Source organism: Chiloscyllium plagiosum, unplaced genomic scaffold (genome assembly GCF_037043375.1).
Source record: "Chiloscyllium plagiosum isolate Xiang-an unplaced genomic scaffold, Cpla_swu_hap1 HiC_scaffold_5, whole genome shotgun sequence".
Taxonomy (NCBI): Eukaryota; Metazoa; Chordata; class Chondrichthyes; order Orectolobiformes; family Hemiscylliidae; genus Chiloscyllium; species Chiloscyllium plagiosum.
Genome location: NW_028270143.1, coordinates 45,171,498 through 45,197,980, shown reverse-complemented (window position 1 = coordinate 45,197,980; position 26,483 = coordinate 45,171,498). Strand labels below are relative to the sequence as shown.

Below are 26,483 nucleotides of genomic sequence, written 5' to 3'. Positions count from 1 at the left end.
GTTTTCAAAGTTCAACAAGAGCCTGCATTAATGCTCTACTTTTAACATAGATAAAAAATATGAGATTTTCTTTTCAATCATTCAGGGGATGCGGGCTTATTTCCTCTCCTTAATTAGATTAGATTACATTAGATTACATTACAGTGTGGAAACAGGCCCTTCGGCCCAACAAGTCCACACCGACCCGCCGATTATTCTATAGAGAGATCGGTCAAATAGATGGGTTTCAAGGAAATTATTAAATACAAAGGAATTTGGAAGCTGTGGAAGTTCTGAGAGAGAACTTTGAAGTAGGCATTAACTGCCCAAATATTTGTCTACTGTATAAAGATGACAGGAGTGTAGATAAGGCCCAAATTAAATGCCGGGGAAAATCATATGCCTGGAATTGGGGATGCATGGAGAAGAAGGATAGGAAAACAGGGGAAAATGTAAATTTAAGGAGAAAACATCAGTAAGCATGTGTTCATAGGCAAGTGAGATTTAGATTTGGCACACTATTGCTATGAAGAACTAGGGAGGAGGGAAAGAAGTTACAATTTTAAGAGATACGGGATCTGGTCAGTCTCTAACAGTAAGAGATGAAAGTATTTGCACTCTTTTTGACATGTCACCCGCGAGGGTGATAACTGGTGGAATAGATTGACAGGAATCAGAATGTATTCCTGAGGATAATTATCTTAAGGATAAAATCCTAAAGTGAAAATAGAGACTACGGCAGGTTAGTGCAGAGGAGAAATGGGTGGAGTTCACCAGATTGTGTTGCCAGTAGCATACAAAAAAGAAGTACTACAAGTAGCACATGAATTACCAGTGGGAGGTCATCTAGGTGTGAGGAAGACTCAGCCTAAGGTACAAAAGCACTTCTATTGGCCTGGACTGCATAAGGACATGGTTGAATTTTGTCGTACCTGGAAAATGTGCCAAATGATAGGAAAGCCACCGGAGAAATATATGTTAGTACTTCCCTGCAGATTGAGGAATCAAATCCAGGTGGCATTGATTTTGATGTGCTCCAAAATACATTAAATAACGAGGAAGTCTTTGAAAAATGGGATAGAACAGTGAGCTGTCTCAGGAGCAAAGAACCGAGTTGAAAGGCTTATTGTAGCAGTATGAGGACATGAGCATGAATAAAATGGGGAAGACTAATACTATTGTGCATGAGGTAGAAGTAGGGAATGCTGTTCCAATATAACAACACCCCTGCAGGCTTAATCCTCTCAAATCAGCACAGATCCAGAAGGAAGTGGATGTGATGCTCAACAAAGACATTATTGAACTGAGTCAGAGTGAGTGGAGCTCGCTGATCGACTTAGTTCCCAAACCTGACAGGACTCAACAATTTTGTGTTGAATATCAGAACATCAGAAAGTTAACTAAATTCAATACCAAGGTTGGAAACTGTAGAGAAGGTTGGACAATCCACTTACGTCACAAAGTTGAACTTACTGCGTGGTTATTGGCAGGTACCATTATCAGAAAAAGCAAAAGAAGCAAAATGGACTATATCAATTCAAAGTGATGCAATTTGGAATGAGGAATGCACCAGCCACATTCCAAAGACTTGTAAACAGAGGTATGGGCAGATTAAGTAATTGTGCCGCATGTCTTGAATAACGTGGTGATCTTTAGCCATTCATGGAAAGATCGCATTGCACAGTTGGCAGAGCTCTTTGAACTATTACGAAAACTGGTAATAAACTTAAAGATAACAGAATTTGTGAGGACAGAGGTCATGTTTTTGGGACACAACATCGGACATGGAAGGATGACCCCAAGGAACGTGAAGACGAAGGCTCTCGAGGAATTTCCACGACCATCCTCGAAGAAAGAGGTTCATCGATTATTGAGACTGAGCGGATTCCAGCGCTGAAGGCTTTACTAATGAAGAACACGAAATTTCAGTGGACAAAGCAATGCCATGAGGCATTTGAGAATTCCAAATTTCCGTGTTTTTTTTAAACCCCAACATCGTATCCTCTCATTGGTCCAATGTTGTCAAAACAATAAATTCAAACTCAGTTGTATCCTTGGTATAATCTAAACTTATTGCTTAGATTTAATTGTTGTCAAAATAGCAACCAAAACATAACAGCCAGTTGTTACATGTACCTATTTTGGAAGAGTCCTTCTCTCAGCCATTCTGTTCGGGTAGCTGAGTGTGTACTTTAAATTCACTCCAAAATTCAGAAAACACTCTCTGTTTTAAAGTGAACATACACTCTTTCAATTTTCTAACACTATTCAAGCAAACATGAGGAGCTGGACCTCACAGCACTAGATATCAGCTTGGAAGTCAAAAGAGTGCATTAAAGTAATTGAGTCTGTGTAATGTTATGATATGGAGACAGATAGCAAAAATCAAATCAGTCTCCCTATCCACAACACAGCAGAATTAAAATACTCGATGACCCTTAAAATTGACCCCAATATTTCTAACCAGACTTCTTGAATAACCAGTAGCAGACTTTACCAGAGATCAAGTTTATAATATGAACAAAAATTTCAAAAACTTTTGAAGTTAGCTTTAGCAGAGCAAAGGTAATCTAATTAATATGTTTGACTTAAATCCATTCTTCTGTGATTCTAGCTTCCTCCTCCACTCCACAAAGACAGATAAACAGACACGGTAAAGGAATAAATCAAAAGAAAGAAAGAAATGAGATGTAACTGGCCAGTTCACTTAAGCAGACTTCACAAACCACAACATAGTAGACACTTGGTATTGTATCTTGCTTGGTTTCCAAGTCATCGGTAGGCTCTGAGAAATATTCAGTTAATGTTTAAAACCAAGATTCAATTCTTCAAACATTCAGTGATTTGGAAGGTCAATCAGGGAGCAATCAAAGCTCCAGCTGCCGTTTTCGTAGACACAGTCATTCTGACTTAAACACAATCCTAAAACTAGTTCAAACTCTTGCCTCTCTCTACCAGTCTCCCCACAAAGTCCTAGTTAACGTTCAATATCTGTCTCTGCTTTAGCATAATGCCTCTCCAGAGTCAAAGCATCTATAGAGTATTCTTAACAAGAATCAGCCCATACTTCACTTCCAAAATGGACTTCATAATCAAATAACAGTTTATTTGGTCTCTTTATTGAAAAATACAAGTAGCTACTCACAGTCCAATGTTCACCTCCTACTCTCAGCTTCAAAACAATAATGATAAGAAATAAAAATCAAAAAATAATGAAGGTCTCAACAGAAATATATACTGATATTAGCACGTAGATAAATGGAGAGTTGCAACAAAATACCATTGCAATCCCTATTTCTGACAAACAAATCCACGAACAGGATAGGTACAGATAGGTCTATGCTTGCCAGGAGTCAATTAAGAAAACTCTACGAAGGAAAGAAAAGAAAGACTTTGCATTTATGATGCCTTGTACATCCTGAGGATATCTCAATTTACTTTCTAAACTATAGTCAGTGTTAATATTAACTAAATCAAGGGTCTTACCAGCAATTACAGGTTTCTAACCCCAGCTTGACAATTGCTAGCTACAGCAAACTATGGAGAGGGAAAGGATTGCTGTACTGTTCAATCCCAAACTGAGTTTCTTCATCACCTCTATTTCATTGCTAGGACTGCTCCAGTTTCATTCCCTCGTCTCAAAATCATAATCCACATGAACTAAACCTCAACTTCCAGCATCTCTTTCAAGAAACACCGCAATTAAACCTATCCTCATTAAACTCTAATAACAGCCTTTCAGTCCAAGAAACACATTTCAAGATCTTCATCTATTTTATAACTTTTCTTTAGGAATCAGAAGGCCATGGAATGATATTGGCCAGAAGCACAAAATCGTTGAAAGAAAATTGGCATCCTATTTTGTAACATAACTGATAATCTTTTCTATTGGTTTCAATGGAAAAGAAAATGAAGCATGGTGTAAAATAGGCTACTGTTTGGCAATGAGTCACTCACACACTGTCACAGAACTGCACATAAACTCCATTGCATTAACGATAATGAAGATTCTGATGTGGTAAAATAACTTAAGACTGGTCTCTAGCAAGCATGTGATCATCCAGTTACATTAAACATCTACCTTCTTATTGTCTCAATGTAACTGATCTGTCAAAAATATTTCCAAATAAATAAAAACTCTCTCAGCAGAAATAACATGATAAATAAAACTGTTTCCAATTCAATGAAAGATATGTCACAGCAGAATAGTCAACGTGAATTCATATGAACCCACCCCACACGTAAGGGTTGACAAACACAGGGAATTTACAAAGGTATTTGCAGGGTTTCACACTGCTAATCACAAATTTCTGACATCCAATAAACTTCTGACACATTTCTGCACATTTTGTTATAATAAGGAGTTTCAATTTAAGTAAGTGGGTAATTAATAAAGATCTGTGCTGGTGTCATGCAGCATGCCCAAACAGATTTGACATTTCTGTGGTAGAAGAATCCACAGAGCTATGTTCTATATATCTTTATGAACAGCTAATGTGCAAAGATTTGTATTAGCTCTCAGGGACACAGGAACTGAAGTAAGCTAGTTGGCACGTGTAATCTGTTTCTCTATTCAATGAGGTCACAGCTGATCTATGATTTAATTCCATTTACTTTACCATAGCCCTATATCCTTCATTGTAGAGGTCCCAAAACTAAGGGTCCATTCATTGATCCATCCATTGATGGAGTCACAGAAACAGTTCCTTCTACTAGGAGGCACCAATGATGACTCTGGCAACTTCTTGACTGACGTACCAAACAGCAGAAGATAGATGTTGAGCAGAAAATGTTCTTTAGCTTTAGAAAGCACTTCTACAGGCAAGTGTTATACAGGACCGGGATGTGTGAGTGCCATGTTGGTGCAGGGACAAGTGTAATTCAGTCACAGACTAAGTACAAGAAAAACAGGAAGGCATGCAGCTTAGCTAGGAAGGTAAGTGGCAGCTTCAGACTGTCCTGTATTTCTGATGCTATTGTACAGGCAATTTACTCCAATTTTACAACTCTACTTTGCAGGGACCGGCAACTAGAACAAATAAAAAGGATGGTAGCGGGGCTGAGGGGGTGGGGGGAACAATTGTGTTGAAAGAGGTACTGTTGTTATGTTTGTGAGAGTGATGATAGGAGAAGAGGAGCTGATTATGGTGTGTATTGGTAGAACAAGGGAGAGGAGAGGTGCTGATTTTGGGTATGTATGGAGGGAAGGTGCTGAGTGCAGTATGTATGGCAGAGGGGAGATGATTACTGTCTCTGGGAGGGGAAGTGGAGAGGGTTAGGTTATAGTGTTGGTGAGATGGGGAGGAGGGCTTCAGTGTGCCTTTTGTCACCAGAGAATATGCAGAACTTAGCAGAAACCTACATGAGTACACATAACGAAATTTTAACAAATAATGCTAAAACATGTTTGTATATATATGCTGTATTATATGTTGATTCTCTAAAATGTACAAGCATTAATAATTACATACTGAATGCCACTATGTTATTTTCTTGCTGCTTCAGTTTTGCTGGCACTTGGGTCACATTAATTTTCAGTTGTCAAAATGCGGTCAGATTAGAAACATTGCTTGAATACTGCCTTAATACATTTGGATAACAAATGTTAATCAATCTCAGATTAGGTAGTTACTGTTAACATGGTATCAATTGATGTTTGTGGAAGAAAATTCCAACTTCTCCACCTTTTTTATGTAGAAGTGTTTCCAAAATGGCCTGAGTTTACATTTTTAGGTTATGCACCCAAACTTCTCAACCAATGAAAATAATTTTACTCTATATTACCTGTTCCTTTAATATGGTGGAAACTTGCATCTAACTGAAATAACTCCACAGAGGCTGGTATCCTGTCACAAAATCACCCTTTATTTACATTTGGAGAGTGCTTGACACTGATCCAGCTCTTTCAGAGCCAGCTCTCAGTATGAATAGAACCTCTGACACTCTTGAGCTCATCTGCCAGCCAGGACTCCTTGACTGGACCAGATTAACAGCCCCAGTCTGGGAATTCATATCCAAGAGGTTCACCTGGCTAACCTCGTTACAATCACAACACTAACCGCCACATAACTTTAATAATTATGGGATACAACTTTGTCCAATTGCGGCTTGGACCACAGTTTAACACTTAAGAGCCCAGGGATCATTCTGCAAATTTAGGCCACAGTCCATCCAAGTATTCTTCTTAGATGTCGTGCCCAGAACTGCTCACAGTATTTTAGGTATGGTCTAACCAGAGCTTGATACAGCCTTTGGATCTTAAAATCATGAAAAACTAGAATTAATAAAAAATACCCTGTTCTATACTTGTAAAAAAAAATTCAAAGCCTGACACATATTGATATCACAATCTATTTGCCACATTATTGCCTACCAACTAAATTTATCAATAACTTATTTTAATTTCATACTTCAATGTACATTGCTGACATTGTTGTCTTTCTTTGTGTCTTCACATGGCTTTTCAACACATCCTCTAAATATTTAAATATCATGAATAGTTGAGGCCCTAGCATAGATTGTTGTGATGCACCACTAGCCACATCCTGACAATTAGAGTGCCAATGATTATCCCTACTCTGCCTCATGCCATTTCACAGTTTCCTAACCAGTCAATAATTTGCCTTGAATCATGAGCTTCAATTTTAACTAACAGTCTCTGAGGAAGGGCTTCTTCAAATGACTTCCGAAAATCAATATAAATAAAATCCACAGACATTCCATAATCTACTACTGTAATCATCTGAGCCAAAAAATAATTCATTGAGCTGCATAAGGCGTGACCTGCCTTTTACAAATCCTTGCTGGCTCACTCTGTTCAACTGAAAACTCAGTCATTCCATCCTGACTTACAGACTGTTACAATATCCTGACAACAAATGTAAGGAATAACACATCTTTCATTTCCTAATTTCCTAATTTCCCTCTATTAACTTTTTCTTTCAGAAATGGGGCGGGGGAGTGAAGAATGTATGAGAGCCAGTGCGGGGATGAGGAGGGAAGGTAGCAGATGCATGATTGAATAGTCAGATCTGGTGTGAGATCTGGTGGGGTGGGGCTTGTTTGAAAGCAGCAAGAGTGGAAAATTGTGTAAACTAAATTTATAGAATCATCGAATCCCTAAAATGCAGATAGAGGCCATTCAGTCCATCAATTTGTCACTGATCCTCCAAACAGCATTCACCCACACCTATTCCCCATCTTATCCCCATAAACCCACACTCACCATGTTTAATCCACCTAACCTGCACATCCCTGGATATTAAGGGGCAATTTAGCATGGCCAAACCATCTAACTTACACATCTTTGGACTGTGGAAGGAAACTGAAGCATTGAGTGGAAACCCAAGCAGACATGGGGAGAACATGCAAACTCCACACAGACAGTCACCCAAGGTTGGAATCAAACTCAAGTTCCTAGCACTGTGAAGCAGCATTGCTATCCACTGAACCACCATCGACCTGTTAAAGGTATATACCTATTCTTTGTTTTTTTCAGAATAGGAATTAGGCCTCACAAACCAGCTAGTTAGGCCATGCCAACTACTTATTAAAAATCCAGAAGCATGAAGCTGTCAGCACTTGCTCGGAGCTCCATGGTAGCTCGAGGATCACAACCTCAAAATCCCAGCTAATGTCCCAACACAAAATCACACTTTTGGAAGCCCTGAAATAGACACTGAGAAACTGTTTCTACTAGCCAGGGAATCTAAAACATGGGACAGGCTATCCAGATAAAAGGGAAAGAAGAGGAGAAATTTCTTCATTCAAATGTTTGTAAGTCTTTGGAGTTCTCTACTCCAGAGGGTTGTTGGTTAAGGCTAGAATAGGTGTATTTTGGATTTTGTGGTGAATCAAGGGATATGGGAAGTGGGCAAGAAAATATCACAAGGCTAGAAACAAATTGTGAAATATCAAACTGGAAGTAAATAGACTTCACAGAAAGTTTAATTTGACCTTAGAGTTGGCATTTCAGTAATATCAAACATGCTTAAGTGGCTTAAAAAGATTTCATTGCACACAATTGAAATCACAGGGTCCTGGAGAACTATATTGAAAATAAAATGTCACCTCATAGCAAAGCTCAAGTACAAGGAAAGAGAAATTATGAAATTTCTCTGTCATTCAGAGGTAAGTATATTCTGTACTGAGTGGGGAGGCTTGCTTAAACCTGAAATTAATTTATAAAGGTAAGTAAAATTGTGGATGTCGATCAAGGAAGTGAATTTCAGAGAGAGGTCTCAAAGTTGTTCACATGTTTAAAGAAGCAAGGGTATCACATTACCGAAGAGTTGATGCAAAACCAATGTGCTTATACAAACTAAGGAAAATGTATGCAAAGAAAAAGAGTAATTTCATCAATTATTATGCTAACAAGATGGCGTTCAGCTCTGGTTACAGGACCAAAACCAAATGGCTCAATCCGAATTTACATCAATTTAATGAAATTCAATAAAATAGTGGAATATGTGATCCACCCAAGGTCTTCAAATGGATTAGGTCAAGCAAAAATAGCTAAATGTATCCTATTCATCAAAATGGATGTGAAAATGAATCTTGGCAATTACCTCAGGATTAAGAATCCAGAAAACTGACTATGTTTGTTATAGAACATAGAACATAGAAGAATACAGCGCAGTACAGGCCCTTTGGTCCTCGATGTTGCGCCGATCCAAGCCCACCTAACCTATACTAACCCACTATCCTCCATATACCTATCCAATGCCCGCTTAAATGCCCATAAAGAGGGAGAGTCCACCACTGCTACTGGCAGGGCATTCCATGAACTTACGACTCGCTGAGTGAAGAACCTACCCCTAACTTCAGTCCTATATCTACCCCCCCTTAATTTAAAGCTATGCCCCCTTGTAATACCCGACTCCATACGCGGGAAAAGGTTCACACTGTCAACCCTATCTAACCCCCTAATCATCTTGTACACCTCAATCAAGTCACCCCTAAACCTTCTTTTCTCTAATGAAAACAGCCCCAAGTGTCTCAGTCTTTCCTCATACGATCTTCCTTCCATACCAGGCAACATCCTGGTAAACCTCCTCTGCACCCATTCCAGTGCCTCCACATCCTTCCTATAGTATGGCGACCAAAACTGCACACTATATTCCAGATGCGGCTGCACCAGAGTCTTATACAACTGCATCATGACCTCAGGACTCCGGAACTCAATTCCTCTACCAATAAAAGCCAATACGCCATATGCCTTCCTCACCGCACTATTTACCTGGGTGGCAACTTTCAGAGATCTGTGTACATGGACACCAAGATCCCTCTGCTCATCCACACTACCAAGTATCCGACCATTAGCCCAGTAACCCATCTTTTTGTTATTCTTCCCAAAGTGAATCACCTCACACTTAGCTACATTGAATTCCATTTGCCACCTTTCTGCCCAGCTCTGCAGCTTCTCTATATCCTGCTGTAACCTGCCACATCCTTCCTCACTGTCAACAACTCCTCCGACTTTCGTATCATCGTTATGTTTTGGGGTCTATTGTTTGAGCACCAGAAACTTTTCAAAGAACAATATCCAACACGTGAGAAACTATTTACAGGGTAACATTTCACGTGGATGACATACTAATACACAGAGCCACAAGTGAACATGAACATGTTAAAGAGTTAGAGCAGTCATGTCAGAATACAGAGTGCATGTCTCACATTGAATGAGAACTGCAAGATTTTAAATCCAATATTCTCGTGCCCAAATTTTCCAAGCTACAGAAATCACAGCAGATCTTGAGAAATCCAAAGCTATTCAGGAATTCCCACCATCTAGGAACATCACAGAACTTCAAAGATATCTTTGAATGGTAAATAAAATGGAGAAGTTTTTATCAAACTTAAAATATATTAATAACCTTTTAGACAGTCAAGATCAAAAATGGTGTTAGAGCATGAACTGAGAAAGGTTTTGGCAAAATCAAGCACCTCTTGATCTCATCAGAAATGTTAGCACACTATGATACAATGTCTAGTCAGCCTAATGGTAGCTAATTCATCTTCAGTGGGATTGGGGTGATGTCATACTCTTTCAGGTGTAGAAAGATGGAAAGCATAGACCAGGCTACAATGACTCTTACTTAGGGTTTCCAAACTGTGTGTCACTAACCCCAGCGAGCCAATATGTTAGATTGAAAGCTCTAATCAGAAATGGCTGCCATGGAACTGTGACCAATTGCTAAAAGCTGTGAGTCCACTCTAAATTGTTAATAGTGGGTGTGGTTTAATTGTTGGATCATGTAGATTTTATTACCTTCCTAAAGAGGAACATAGTTTTTTTTTACTTTATAACTCCATGGTTAACTTCCCACCACCCTCACAGATCTCTCACCCCTTCCCATCTCCCATCCCCACTTCTCTCATAAGCTTCTCGATCCCACTCTCATTGGTCTACAGTAGTGGCAGCTTCAAAATAGGATCATAATAAGAAAATGTTTTGAAAGTTCTGCTGTCACTCGCTGAGATGGAACAATGGGATGCCACAATTGAAAAAGAAGCTTTAATACTAATATGGTATGGAAAAAAAAATTGTACAATGAGCTTATTGTTTAATATAGCAGGTATTTTGCCTTCAATCTCCACAAATGAGGAGAAATTCAATCACACAGCTCTGTTGCTTTACATAATTCACAGTGGGCAGACAGCACTATGGGTCATGACCTGCACAGACTGTGCCATGCTAATTAATAATATCAATAAGAACATCACCAAGACGGTACAGTTATTAGACTGTAATATGGGTAGACCCCTGAGACTCATTATTAATGTGTGTAATGCCCCAAGAAACAGCACTACATAAATAGGTTTCTCCCTTAATGTATTCATTTAACACATTTGCTCTTTCCCTACTATTGTTCATTATCTCACTTGCATCTGTCTTCAATGGGCCAACATACCTCCTGAATTCTCTCTTTGTATCATGTCCATGAAAATTCATATGATTAGCTTTGATTAAAATCCTGTGAAATTATTTGCCGTATTTCCTTTTATGTAGATCTCACTACTTTCCTTGTATCTCTTGAGTGCTTTTAATGCCTTTTGAAGTCTGGTGGATTTTGCTTTTCCCTGCGTTTATATGAACCTTTTCTTTTAGCTTCACACAGTATCGTACATTGTTGACCATGATTACATAACTGCACAAGTGCATCTTTTGCCTTTTAAGGAAATGTGCTGATCCAATGTTGTGATAAATATTTATGTGACTATTTTTCTGTTATTTATCTGTAGGTTTAAAAATTAATGGCGTAATCCTGATTACTGTGATAGATACGTTTCGTATTTGCCTAGTAAATGAATCTTAAATGTCATATTTTGATTGTTAAATCTTGTTATTCCTTTTCAAACTTTATTATTAAATGGAGAAGTTAAGAAACATATTGGCAGCTGGACAACAGGAGGAGACAAAGGAGAGAAGAATGTAAAGTTGAAAGCTTGGAATGAATAAAATTAAAAAGCCAAGGCTTTCATCCTGAACAACTACACTCGTCTCTTCGTCCCTCCACCAATAGCTCCAGGATGTGCAACATACATGTTTTTGTCACTGAGATGAAGAAATCGAAGGGATAGAAATTGGATTGTACCCATCATGCAGAGTCAAAGAGTTACAAGCAGGCCCCATTTCAGGGACTGAAATTAAACTCTCAAGGACAGCTGAAGTGTAATTACCAATACTAATTTTCTCAAATAGACTTTCAGTCCTTGAACTATGTGAATGGGTATACTATTGTCTATTTTATACTTTCTTTGATTATGAAGACTTGCACAATGGATTGCACTCAATAATTTCTATTCCCGCTAAGCATTGTTAGCTTTCTGAACATCAGCAATTTAAGTTTAAAAACCTGTTTATCATCTTCACACCCTCTTTAACCTTGGCTCACCCGAGATAGCCTTTTCGTCAGACATCTCCTCATATACCCTCCTGTGCTCAGACATGTATTTACATCATTATCTTTCCAATCATGAACCACATCTTAAAACAATTTTCCAGTCTTCTGATATTTCTTCCTTCAAACTCCATTTTATTTTCCTCTTTTGCTCAGAGTTTCATTTGTTCACATAAGTTAGAATGCCTTGGGATCTTCCTTAATCGTACTCACTAAAGCTTTCTCATGCCCCCTTCTAGCTCTTCTAAGTCCATTCTTCAGTTCCTGCCTGGCTACCTTGTAACCCTCTAAAACCCTACCTGATCTTGCCTCCTCAACCTTAAGTAAGCTTTCTTCTTCCTCTTGACTAGATATTCCACATCCCTTGCCACCCAAGATTCCTGCATCCTACTATCCCTTTCTTGCCTTAGTGGGACAAACTTGCCCAGCACCATCAGCTAGTGCTCCCTAAACAAACTCCACATTTCTGTCGTGCATTTGCCTGAGAACATCTGTTCCCATTTTAGGCACAGCAGCTCCTGCCTAATAGCATTGTAATTCCCCTTTCCCCAATTAAATACTTTCCTATACCATCTGCTCCTATCTGTAGTAAAGGTCAAGGCGTTGTGATCATTATCACCGAAATGCTCTCCCACTGAGAGATCTGATACCTGGCCTGGCTCGTTGTCAAGCACCAAATCCAATAATTTCCTCCTCTCTATTCATCTATCCACATATTGAGTCAGGAATCTTTCCTGGACACACCTGACAAAAACTGCTTCATCCAAACTATTTGAACAAAGGAGGTTCCAATCAATATTGCGGAAGTTAAAGTCACCCATGACAACAACCCTATTACTTCTGTACCTTTCCAAATCTGCCTCCCAATTTGCTCCTCTGTGTCTCTGTTGTTATTGGGGGGTCTGTAGAAAACTCCCAATAAAGTGACTGTTTCTGACTTCCCACCCGTACTGACTCTGTTGACAGAGCTTTCAGGTAAGGAGTGCTGTAGAAATGCAAGTTGTTCATTAAAAGTCTAGGAATGGAAATGATTATATAGGTTATTCAGCACATTACACAGACCATTTGGCCGAACATATCATTGATGACATTTATGTTGTCAGCGAGCCTTCATAATTTCTTATCAAAATGAGTCATGTAGCCTTTTATTTCTGTTTTTATCGTCAGTGTGCCTTGAAATGCATTGATACTACTCACTTCAACCACTGTATGTTGGTAACAAGTTCCACATTCTTACTACTGCTTAAGTAAAGAAGTTTCCTCTGAATTCCCTTTTAGATATTTTGATGTCTTCTAGTTATACACTTTCCCACAAGATTAACATTCTCTCTTTATTCACTCTACGAATACCTTTTAGAATTTTAAATTCTTGCATTAGGTCAACCCTCAGCCTTTCTAATTTATATGTACATATACCATGCATTTCTGTTATCATCCTTGTAAGTCTTCTATGCACACTCGCCAGCAATTCTGTAACTTTTTTAGCGATATGGTGACCAGACCCGCACACAGTGCCGACTAAACTGTCAAGTGTTAACTAATCAAGCTTCCATATAGATTGAGTGTAACTTCTCTATTTTTGAATTCTATTCCTATTGAAATAAAGCCCAATGCCTGCTTTCTATTTTCTTTCTAATCTGTGGTGTATCTTCTCATGTTTGGTGTATTTTATTCCTAAATCCCTTTGTTCCTCTATCCTGCCGATGTGCACCTTTCAAACAATAGATCTTCTTTTTCTCTTCTCCTTATTGAAATGTACTGAACTCCATTGCCCAATTATCTGCCATTCTCTAAGTTTAATAATGCTCTCCTCTAACTTGTTGCAATCATCCTCAGGGTTGACTATCCATACAACTTGGTATCATCTATAAATTTTAAAATCATGTTTATGATTCCAAACTGTTAATGTGGTTATGAACAGCAGTGATCCTTGTGGAACATAATTTTCGCCTTATGTTATTGTGAGGAACTTCTATCATTTATCAGCTCACTCCACATTCATTAATCTGTAATGGAGAGCCTGAGGTGAAAACATTTTGAAAATCCAGATGGATTACATTTATTGGAATACCAATGTCTGCTCTGTCACCTCATCAAAATCCAAAATGTTTGATTAAGCATGGTTTTTCTTTTTGAAATTTTTGCAGACTATTTACAATGTTCTTCTAATTTCCAGTTGTTCTATTAGGTAAAACATAATTATTTTTCCTACTAATAACCTTAAATGACTTATTTATGATTCAATGGCTGTGCTTTATGTTGTTACTTAAATATAAAAAAGTAATTATGGGTGTTGGGGATACAGCAAAAGAACATCCAATAAAATTAGGGAAAAAAGCACCTGTACAATAAGGGATGGTCTCTTGCATGGAATGTTTCCACAATAATTCCACATATTAAAAAAAAGCAATTTATTTTGGTAAGCGTGATCTAATATTCCCATAAGGGAAAATAACAAGCTAACCTTGACAAAGCCCCAATAAAAGCCAATTTAGATTCTTTTAGCACATGCATTTCTTTAAGAAGTCTTTGGAAATAATTAATAATTTTTGTTTAAACCTCAATTTTGTGAAGGAAATAACCAGGTTTCTAATACTATAAAATTAATTTTCTTCTCATCACTCTAATCAATAAAGCAGAGTTCATCAATGGAACTAAATGCGGTGAGTCTAATCCCCCATTGGCTTTCAATGTAAGCAAATAGACAAAATAAACTTTTAAATAAATTATATTTTTTGTATCCTATCACTGTGTACTTGAAGGACTTTAATGCAACTGTATTATGTTAATACAAAGAACATTGACCTGGTTTGTCCAAGCAACAGCAACATTGGTCAGTAGGTACTATGCTCAAGGATTTCTGCAATCCAACACCATTGTACACTTATTCAACATGTTCCAATCCAAGCCATTAGAGAATTGCATACATGGAATCCCAGGGACCAAAGTAAAGCCAGGGGAGAATAGGGCATGGCTCCTTTTTATAAAACTAGTTGCTGAATGGTATGTTTAAGGGGTCAGTCTCAATGTTGGTGAATGCATGACTGAATGGTGAGTCATTGAATGGTTAATGAGCAAACGGAGAGATAGCTATGTAGGTAAGGCATAACATTGGGGATGGATGGGTGGACAGTGGATAGGCTGGGTAGCTGGATAGGTTAGTTGAGGCGTATATGTAGATGAGTGAGTGAGTAGACAGATAGGCTCAGGACAGTAGCCAGGCCAAATAAGTAGCCAAGACTGGTCGGAAGGTAGTTGGGTGATCTACAGGGGGGCTCAGGTCTGGGGTCTAGTAAGCTGGACGAAAGAGAAGATAGTTTGGTTGTAGGGAGGTGTAAATGGCCAGGCCAAGAGGTTAGGAGCGGTGGTCAGGTCGATTCAGAAAAGAAATAGGGGTGTCGAGCATTGTTGGTGAGGTTCTGTAGTTATTCAAGTATTAGACTAACTGTTACTCTGTCGAACATTTCCCGGGTAACTCTCAAATAAGTTCTGCAGAACAGCTCCCAGTCTCAGCTCTAACCCAGAGTCAAAGAATTCAAGGAGGGTGCCAGAGAGCAGAGGAATTGCCCATCATAAGTTGAGGCTTCTGAGCAATTTTCATGAAGGCCCACTCATCAGTTTTTCCACAGGTTCCTGACTTAGCATCACTTATATATCCAGTCTCAAAAGGAAGGATTTGGCATATTATTTCCTAAAAGGAATATTTTCTGATCTGAGAGGCACCTTCAGGGACAGTCTTCCAATTATGCCTAAAATTAAATGAATAACCTTTCCAACCTTCCAGGCTCAATGTTATCTTCAACAATTTCAAATTGTTTTCATGGGTTGTGGTCCTCACCAGCAAGGCCAGTATTCATCCATAACAGCCCTTGAACTGATTGACCTGCAAGGCCATTTCAGAAGGCAGGTAAGAGTCAACCACATTCTTGTGGGGTCTGAACTCACACGTGGACCAAACTAAGGGAGTGTAGCAAATTTACCTCTCTTAAATATATCAATGAACCAGATACATCTTCATGATTGTTGATAATGGTTTCCCTGCTATCATTAGACAAACTCTTTTAGCTTCAGGTTTGTTAACTGAATACAAATTCAGAGATCGTAATGAGTTTTGAATTCATGTCTCCAAAGCATGAGCCTGGGTCTACTAATCCAATGACAAACCACTTTGCCACTGCCTCTCCCATTGACCTCTGCTCTTATTGCTTCATTTAGACAGCAGCCATTGCTGAAAATTATGCCTTTTAACTCATTTACAGGCCTTCTACATACATTTTCCTTTTCTTCAATTGTTCCATTACCATTACCTTCTTCTCTTTGCACCATCATCTTTTGCCACAGAGTCTTTCCGAACTTGCACCCCTACCATAGACCTCCACTTTTATTTTCTGCACTCCCAGATTCTGAACTTGTTAAAAGTTATTATAACCTTGATTCTTTTGCAATTCTGAGGTAAAGTCTTCAATTTGAAATGTAACTCTGCTTTGCTCTCCATAGATGTTGCTGGATATTTCCAACATTTTCTGCTTTAGTTGTAAATAATCAAAAGTTTGCAAAGATACTGAAAAGTTTACTGAACACAACATTCATTGAAAAAATTAGTATGTTTAATAACTGCATTTTTCTCCTCATTTAACATTCAGAAAGTCTCTTGAGCAGATATGGCAAACTGGGCGCATGCAACTTCATGACTTCTTAATCAGAACAAAATTTATCACCCTAAATGGGCTTCAGTTAAAAAAGACAGAAACTACAATATAAGCCATGGAATAATGATACTGAACCTGTAAATGCATGAGATAAAATAGTTTAATATGCAATGCATAGAAGAATAAATCATCATATATTAAGAAAGGATAGAGATGTTCTCAAAAGCAAAAGTGGAATCATTTCTGAAATGCTCTAAGAACAAACATCAGGGTCACCAGGCATCAGGAAAACTATCATCATGATACTGGTTTCACTGACAGTGACAAGCTAATGAAGCTGTTAATTTCTGTATTGATTCACAGACAATGCAAGTCTAAATTACTTGGATTTTCAGATTCACTACAGTAGAAACATTTTTCAGGATCTGCAGATGAACAAGGTTTCTAAGTGCAGAAATTCTGAAATCAGCGTCCATTTACACCACAATATGCCAAAAAGAAGCAACTAATGAAGCACCAGAAATTGTAAACACTGGTAATGATTTGCTATTTAACAATGCAGAATTCCGAATATAATTTAGATTATGTCAAAGACGTACCATACCATGTGGAAAAATGGATCAGTGATGACAATTATAAATACTGTTCAAAATACAGGATGGATAGCTTAAAGAGAAAGAAAGAAAGCAAGAATATGAATTCTGAAGCTTTTGAGAAATTATCTAAACCACTGAAACTATCAGGAACAATGTTAAACTGTTAGAGATTGAGGTATCATTAGAATTTGCAAATACCTTTATCACACATCACCAAATCAAGGCACAGTGATCAGTTTGATAAGGGTTGTTAAGGATGAAAAATAAATAAGGCATGTTCAAAAAAAGATGAAAAAGTATAGGTGAAAAACTGCAGAAATAACATCATGCTCTACATGCAATGGATAAAAAATGTATTGCGATATAGAACAAGCTCTACCAAGGGTGCAAAATAACAATAGTTACAATGCACTTCACAGCAAGAGCTCCAGAAAAATTTAATTCCTGAAAATCTGAGGCCAGATGAAATAGTATATAGTTAGGACAGAATTAGAATCAAACAACTGCAGGTTGGGAACTATTCAAACTCAAATGAATAGATGACTTTTTGCATATCTGCCAGTCAGTTTTGTATATACTGTCAATTCAGAACTCAATAATGGAACTATTTGCTGGTGGGAGATTTCCTGTTGAAAGGATTTGCATGCTTTCTGCTCAGATGTGGTAAATTATATTTTTATTAGTGTTTTCCTTAGTCACTATAGGTAGATAAATTAATCTACTCTACATATACATTTCAGTTAAATAAATCTCCACATGCCTCACAAAGACAGTCACTCCTTACACAGTCCCTGTCGAGTCACTTAAAAGGCATCTTGTATACTAAAAGACAAAAAATACATAACAAAGAAAAGAAATCTAATTTGCATTTCTCTTGTTTTAGCCAAATATTAAATCCATCTCCAGTCTCACATTTCCATTAGGGTAAACCCCAACTCACAATAATGGAAATCTTGGGAGATTTTTGAATTACATTCAGAGATTAATGACTAAGTACAATTCATCTTTTCGGAATTAAATTTATCACATGCGAACATTCAGTTTCTGAACAAGGGATATATTTTTCATAATTCTACAGTGTAATTTTGTCTGTGAACAGTAGAAAAAGCAATTAGGTAATAATATAATTTATATAGCACATTGCAATAAATACAATGATTATATTAAAAACCTTGCTTAGTTCTGCTTTCAGAAAGTGACTGACAGCTCTAACTTTATTTTCCTATATAAATTACATAAACATCAATCAAAAGTGAGAAGCCATCACAAACCTTGTAAAACTCAAAATATTCTGATAACAAAAGAAGGGAGATTTCTTAAAGTAAACCTGAGAGAAAAATCATCACGGACAGATGGTTACTTATCTAATTTTTATTAAGTTAGATGTCTTAGTGTGCGCGCCAATTATATCCAACAGTGAAGTGGGATGCTACAGACATGAATAAGCTCATAAATTATGAATAATCGTTTGAATTCAAACCTTAACTCAAAAAAAAGCATAAGGTTCATTTTTGGGGATGTGTCAAGGTGTAAGATGTATATGCATCCTTTTCCTTTTTATTTTCTCTCTTTGCTGTGCTGGTGGAATGAGTGATTATTTTTGTTTGTACTTACATCCACAATCTGTGCTACATCAAAAGTCATGTAATATAACTAACTATAAATTCTGAAAACCTGAAAAAAATGAAAAACCTTGAAATGCAGCTTTTTAAAAGAGGATTGAAACGTAGAGAATTGTGGAGGGTTGAAACATTTATTTTTCCCCTTTCAAATTATCATGGGCTTGGTATGTTTCCAACTGTTTATGCATTTATTTATGCTATAGAATTTGCTTAACATCAAAACCAGCTGATTAACTGTGTCTGATAGGAAATAACTCACTTCATAAACAGCAGCCCTTTATACTGATGCAGATTTGTCAAATGTTTATTGCCTTACACATATTTTGTGTTATGGCATATTTTCAGTGACAACTTTTGTATTAAAACTGAACTGTAAAAAAAATGCATTATTCTAGTAGTGTAGTGGTAACGTTACTCAATTAGTAATCCAGAGACTCCAACTAATCCTCCAGTGATATAAGCTGAAAATCTCACCATAGCAGTGGAATGAATTTAAATTTTAATTTAAACTCAATTAACAAAGCTGATCTCATTACAGTGATGATGGAACTACCGACAGTCACAATCATCAAGTTTCACCTAAAGTTCACAGTGAGTGAGTGTCCCTTAACTGTCCTTTGAAATAGCAGAGTAAGCCATTCTCTTATATTAAACCACAACAGAAAAGTGAAAACAAAACGGGCCTTGCAGCATCTACCTGGGCAGCAGATATTACAAAGTCATATTTTGCCTAGTCAAAATGCTTCGAGCTGATATTTGAGGTCTTGTGCTAAGAAATAGAAGAGCTACCCTACAGAATAGATAAGCAACATCATGATGTAATCATACTCATTGAACCCCAACTCACAGTTTTTGTCTCAGATTCCTCCCTCACCATGCTTATCCTTAATCACTGCCAGGACAAACAATAGTATACACTTAGAAGTGGTCCTGGAACTTTCCATATTGACCCTAAACTCTCTGAAGTCTCATGGTATCACATAAAACATTGGCATGGGAATCTCTTGCTGATACCAACTACCACCATTCCCACTTGATGAATCAATAATCCTTCATGCTGAACATATTTTGAAGAAGTGTTGAGGGTAGCAAAGGCACAGAATTTATACTGGGTGGAGGAATTCCAAATATATATATATTATGAGTGATTCAGTAGCACCAGTACTAATCACTCTGGCCAAGTCTAAAGCAACAGAATTGCCAGACAGGGCCTAAGGCACGTGTGAGACACCCAAATGAGGGGAACACTTCCTTGACCTCACCCTTACCAATCTACCTGTTGCAGATACATCTGTCATTGCCAGAATTGGTAAGATTCATCATCACTTGGTCCAATCTTCACATCATATGCCACTGTCACCATAGATTAGATTCAGAACAGACCTAGCAATTCAAAACTGGATGTCCCTAAGGTATTGTGGGTCATTGACAGCGATAGAATAGTCTTCAACCATTTACCTAAACTTCATGGTTTGACAAATCCCCCACTCTATCATTGTTATCGACACAGGGAGATCAATAAAAGCAAAACACTGTGACACTGAAAGTTTGAAATAAAACAGAATGTGCTTGAAATATTCATCAGGTTTGGTGGCATCTGTGGAGAAAGAAACAGATCTGTTATTTTAAATCAAGGACCCTTCTTTAGAACCAAGGGATGAATGAACCTTGCTTGAATGAGAAATGCAGCACAGCATACCAGAAGTACCAACAGACATATCTAAACATGAGGTGCCAACTTGAAGAAGATACAACAGAGAGCTACATACATACAAAGTCATGAAAGCAGTGCAATGGACAAAGGAAAGTAATTCCACAACTAATGAGTGAAAGCAAAGATTTGGAATCCTGCCACATCAAGTAGCAGATGGTGATGGGTAATTAAACAATTCACTGGTGGAGGGGTTCAGTATATATCCCTATTTTCAAAGATGGATGAGCCTTGTAGGTTAAGCAAAAGACAAGGATGAAACATTTTTAAGTACCACGTGGATGGCCCATCTCAGCATTCTCCTCCTGAGGTCCAAACCTTCATAGATGCCAGTCGTCGGACAATTCAATTCACTCAACATGCTATCAAAACTGGCTGAAGGCAGTGAATATAGTAAAACTATGGGTGTTGAGAACCAGATTTGCACTCCAGAGCCAGTCATGCCTTAAGTCAATATGTTCAGTAGAGCTAATACATTGGGCATCTACCCAAAAATGATGAACAACATTTGGTTATATCCTGTCCATAAAAAGGACACATCTATTCATAGCAATTGCTGCAACAGTCTACTCTCAATTACTAGTGAAGTGGCAGAAGGTGCTATTGACAGTAATATGAAGTGGCACTTACTCAGCAATAACCTGCTCACTGATGCTCAGTTTGGGTTCTGATAGGGCTACTCAGTTCCTGTCCTTCTTACAGCTTTGATGGACAAAAGAACAGAATTCGTTTGAGAGAGAGTGGCTGTACTTGGCATTAAAGCAGCATTTATCTAACTGTGGAATCAAGGAACCCCAGCAGAGTTAAAGTTGATGAGTACAGAGGGATAAACAATCCACTGTTTGGAGTCATATTGAGCACAGTAGAAGATAGTCATAGTTGTTAGAGGTCAATCATCACAGAAGTATTACAGAAAGTTACAAAGCACAGAAAGAGTCCACTTGGCCAATCATGCCTACGCCGGCTCATTAAATGGGCATCATTGCCTAGCTCCAATCTCCTGCTTTTTCCTCATATCTTTGCACATTATTTTTATCCAAATGATCATCCACTGCTTGAATGCCTCAATTGAACATGTCCCATCTCTTTGGGTAATGCTAAGAGGCAAATGTAGATGAGAATTAAGGGAAAGCCAGGAGTAGGCTCGACAGTAATTATGTGTGGATAGGAAGGGAAACCATTCAGGAGACGTTCTGGCCACAATTGGATAGGTAAGTGATTACGGATAGTCAGCATGGCTTCATGCGTGGGAAATAGAGTCTCTCAAACCTGATTGAGTTTTTTGAGGATGTGACTAAGGACTATTGAGGGCAGAGCGGTAGATATTGTCTACATGGAATTTAACAAGGTCTTTGAAAAGGTTCTGCACGGTAGACTACTTAGTAAAGTTAGATACCATGGGATTCAGGGACAACTTGTCAATTGGATTGGCTTGATGGTAGGAGACAGAGGGTGGTGGTGGAGAGTTGATTTTTTTTGGACTGGAAGCCTTGACCAGCGGTGTTCAGTACTGGGTCCATTGTTGTTTATCATTTATATAAACAATTTGGAGGAGAATATAATAAGCATCATTAGTGAGTTTGCAGATGATACCAAAATTGGTGAAATAACATACAGTGAAGAAGATTATCTAAAAGTCATCTGGATGGATAAATGAATAGAAAGAGTTTAGAGGGATATAGGCCAAGTGCTAGCAAATAGGACTAGATTATGTTAGGATATCTGGTCGGCATGGACGAGTTGGACCGAAGGGTCTGTTTCCGTGCTGTACATCTCTATGATTATGACTCCATGACACTTCCAGGCAGTATATTCCATAAACTAACTACTTGCTGAGTGAAAAAGCGTTTCCTCACTTTGCCCTTTCTTCTTTTGTAGATCACTTTAAACCTATGCCCATTTGTTCTTGTTCATTTTATGAGTAAAAACAGTTTCTCCCTAACCATGCAGCCCACACATGATTTTGAAAACTCTATTAGATCTCTTATTAACTTTCTTTCCCAGGAAAGCAGTACCAGCATCTTCAATCATACCATTCCTGAATCTCCTACTACCAACCCAGGTTTACTGTGGACATAAAACTGAACTGGACCTGCAATATAATTACTATTGGCTACAAGGTTAGGTCAGAGACTGGGAATTCAGCAGTCGGTAACTCATCTCCTAACATCTCAAAATATGTCTACCTAAACATCAGGATTGTATTGGAATATTCACCACCTGCCTGGATGAATGCAAATAAATTATTGAAGAAGTTTTCTTTCATTCATTTACAGGAATGAGATGTCAGTGGCTAGGTCAACGTTTATTGTCCATCCCTAATTGCCCAGAGAATAGTTATGAGTCAACCATATTGCTGTGGGTCTGGAGTCACATGTAGGCCAGACCAGGTAAGGTTGGCAGTTTCCTTTCCAAAAGGACGTTAAGTGAAACAATTGAGAATGGATTTTGGTCATCATTAGACTTTTAGTTCCAGTTTTTTTAATTGAATTCAAATTCTACCATCTGCCATGGCAGGATTCAAACCCAAGTCCCCAGAACATTACCAGGGTCTCTGAATTAACAGTCCAGTGACAGTATCACCAGAACATTGCCTTCCCTTGTGAGATGTAAGATGTCATTAGGATGAAGCAGCCTACTTGATTGGTGCCATACTTCACCACAGAGCACAGAAGCTTTGACTATAAGAGTAGGGAGGTTATGCTGGAGCTATATAAAAATTTGGTTAGGCCACAACTAGAGTATTCTCATTTCTGGAATCCACATTGTAGGAGGGATGTGATTGCAGTGGAGAAGGTGCAGAGGAGATTTACCAGGATGTTGCCTGGCTGGAGAGTCTGGTTATGAAGAGAGATTGAATAGAATGGGGCAGTTTTCCATGGAGCAGAGAAGACGGAGGAGTGACATGACTCAGATGAATAAAATTAGGGGTATAAATAGGTTAAACTGGAAGAAACGTATCCGCTTGGTGGAAGGATCAATAACCAAGGGGGATAGATTTAACGTAACAGGCAGGAGATTTAGAGTGAACAAGAGGGAAAACAAATTCACCCAATGGGTGTGAGAATCTGGAACTCACTGACTATAAAGGTGGTAGAGGCAGAAACCCTCATAACATTTAAGAAGTATTTTGATGTACACTTGTGGTGCCAAGGCATACAAGGCTATGGGTCAGGTGCTGGAAGTGAGATTAGAATACTTAGGTGTTTGTTTTGACTGGCACACATTCAATAGGCCAAAGAGTCTTCTCAGTACTGTAGACCTCTATGACTCTATGCAGCAAGTGACCTTCCCACTATCTACTAGGTGCAGTTCAGCAATTCAGTAAGGCTCCTTTGACATAACTTTTCTAAACCTGTGACCTCTACCTAGAAAGCCAAGGGTAGAAGACAGATGAAAACACTACCTCCTGCAAATACTCCTCCAAGCCACAGACCATCTTGAAACCATATCGCCATTATTTCACAGTTGGAGAGTCAAGAAATTGAAATTCTCTCCCTAGTAGTACTGTGAGTAAACCTGTACCAGTAGTTCAAGAGGGTGGCTCACCATCACCTTCTTAAGATTAATATATTGATAAGTAACAAATGCTGGCTTTGTCAGTGATGCCCACAGCCCATGAACAAAAACATAAAACTGAATACATGGATATTATCGCAGCACTTTCACGTAAGTCTGGTTATTGTGCTTGAAAATGTTAATTTTATTCAGAAAAGTATTCCATCTATATCCTAAAGCCAGTCAATGTATAATTTATTTCTTGTGAAATCCCTGGACCTGCACACTGAGCAGGTAAACATAATTTATCAAAAAATAATATTCACAAAGTGTACCAGAACTCCAACAGACCCGTAAATAAGAATCAATTTGCAGGCTCACAAATAACACTTTTAGTCACAAAATAATGGATCAATTTTCATAACATTAGCCCTAATAGTTTTCTTCTTGCATATTTTTTCTATTTGATTTAGCCACTGATTGATGTTCAAAGTATTGCTATTAGCATAAATTTATAAAATTGTTTCACAGTTCATTTTTTTTAAATTTTGCAAACATACAATGCAATTTTAAGTTCATGGCAAATTTGTAACATGTCACACAGGAAACATTTCCCATGTGGAATCTAATATTCTTCAGCGATTTAAATTTGGAAGTTTAGAATGGTCCTTAAGGTTTTTGTTGCTTTGTATTAAATGAACATTCATTGCCTAATGGGTGATTTGGTACAGATGTGTGTCTCTCATCCTCAGACTAATGACTAATTATGTATACACTAAATATTTAATAGTAACAACACTAAGATTACAGTTTTGAATGATATTTAAGACACATGTCTAGAGGTTACAGCATGAAATATTGCTATACTAATGCTTTGTCTGAAATTCTTTGTTCTAGTGCTTTAAAACCTTCCTCCATCTGCTTAAAATTAATTGGCTCAGAATTTACCACAAAAGGGCATTTCATTCTTCAAAGAAAAAAAACTCTCTGGACTACAAATTACTCAGAGTGTATGCTAATAACATCATGACAAGGTCAATGGGATATCAAAGATCTGATGAAGGGCAGGACCAATAGACTCAACTAATAACATTTATGGATAGTGACAGAAAACAGGGAAAGCCAGAGAAACAGACTGAATATGAATTAAGGCAACAACAAAAAGTAGGATAGAAGGAAAGAAATATTAGTCAGTAGAGAAAAAGGCAAAGTAAAAATTAAGAAACAATAAAATAAATTTCAAAAATCTCTGGGAACAATTTATTAGCTGCAGACTGAAGCCTTAAAGTTTCAACTGCCCAATTTTTGGGCCTGAGAGGTTGAGTGACACTGCAGGAATTTAAATCTCACCTTTTAAAGGATCCTTATGGCATGAAGTACTCGCCCTAAATTTCTGAGACAAATTTAATTCATATTTGCTATACAAATGCAGCAATTTGTTGTTACTTCCAGGGAGGCTGATGCCTTAAAAAATGCACAATAATTAAAGATCCATTAAACCTTCAGATGTTAGAAAGCTGGGCTATAATATCAGAGCTCTAACTGTAAGCAAAGTATCCAATAATATTTTTGGGCATACTAGTCTATTTTAAATATTATTGTGTACTCATACAAGCATGGTAGCTCTAGGGGGCTAACTTGTACATTGCATGTTTGGGAACCTACATGTATACCATCTTCCAAACAGCAATAATATTGAGCTTCACTTATCATCTGAAAATATCACTGATAACACTACAAAATTGTCTATTTTTAAGAAAGTAAATAACCACTCATACTCTCAGAGAGCCATAGTCATACAATATGGAAATAGACCCAATGGTCCAACTCATCCACGCCAACCATGTTCCCAAACTAAACTAGTCCTACTTGAATGCACTTGACCCGTATCCCTCAAAACCTTTCCTATTCATGAACATATCCAAATATCTTTTAAATGTAACTTTACCTGCATCCAGCACTTTCTCTAGCAGTTCATTCCACACACAAACCTCTCTATATAAACAAGTTGCCCTCATGTCCTTTTTAAAAATTTCTCCTCTCACCTTAAAAATGTGTCTTTAGTTCCTGATATGCTTTCTGGTTTTCCATATATCATCCCATGTAACATATATCACAATGAATAGGTTCATATTGAGTCAAATATCTGTAAATGTATTAACAACTAACTATGTACATTAATATGACACCTCAGATTAACATATATAGTCTTGATTATACACTTAGTGGGTACAGTTACACACAATACAGAGTTGACTGACTAACTACTTGTTAACAGACTAACTGAACAGAAAGTAAAATGGAGACTTCTTATGCTAGAGTACAAGTCATAATGTAATTTAGCTGTCTTAAAGGAGATGTGTGCAATAATACAACATTGTCTTATACATTTTGAATAATAGGAAAGCTATGCTGATAAATATAGGCAAAGATAAACATCAGTACATTATATTTACCCAGTGGTGGATGTAATTGTATAGCTTCAATCTGTGGTACTGTCTATTATAGTGGACAGATATGTATTC

General features: G+C 37.7%; 1 protein-coding gene across 2 annotated transcripts in view; it reads right to left on the bottom strand.

Annotated features, from left to right (window-relative positions):
- ngly2 (N-glycanase 2) overlaps positions 1 to 26,483 on the bottom strand; it is a 246,308-nt gene that overhangs the window by 178,917 nt on the left and 40,908 nt on the right. The window lies entirely within an intron of this gene.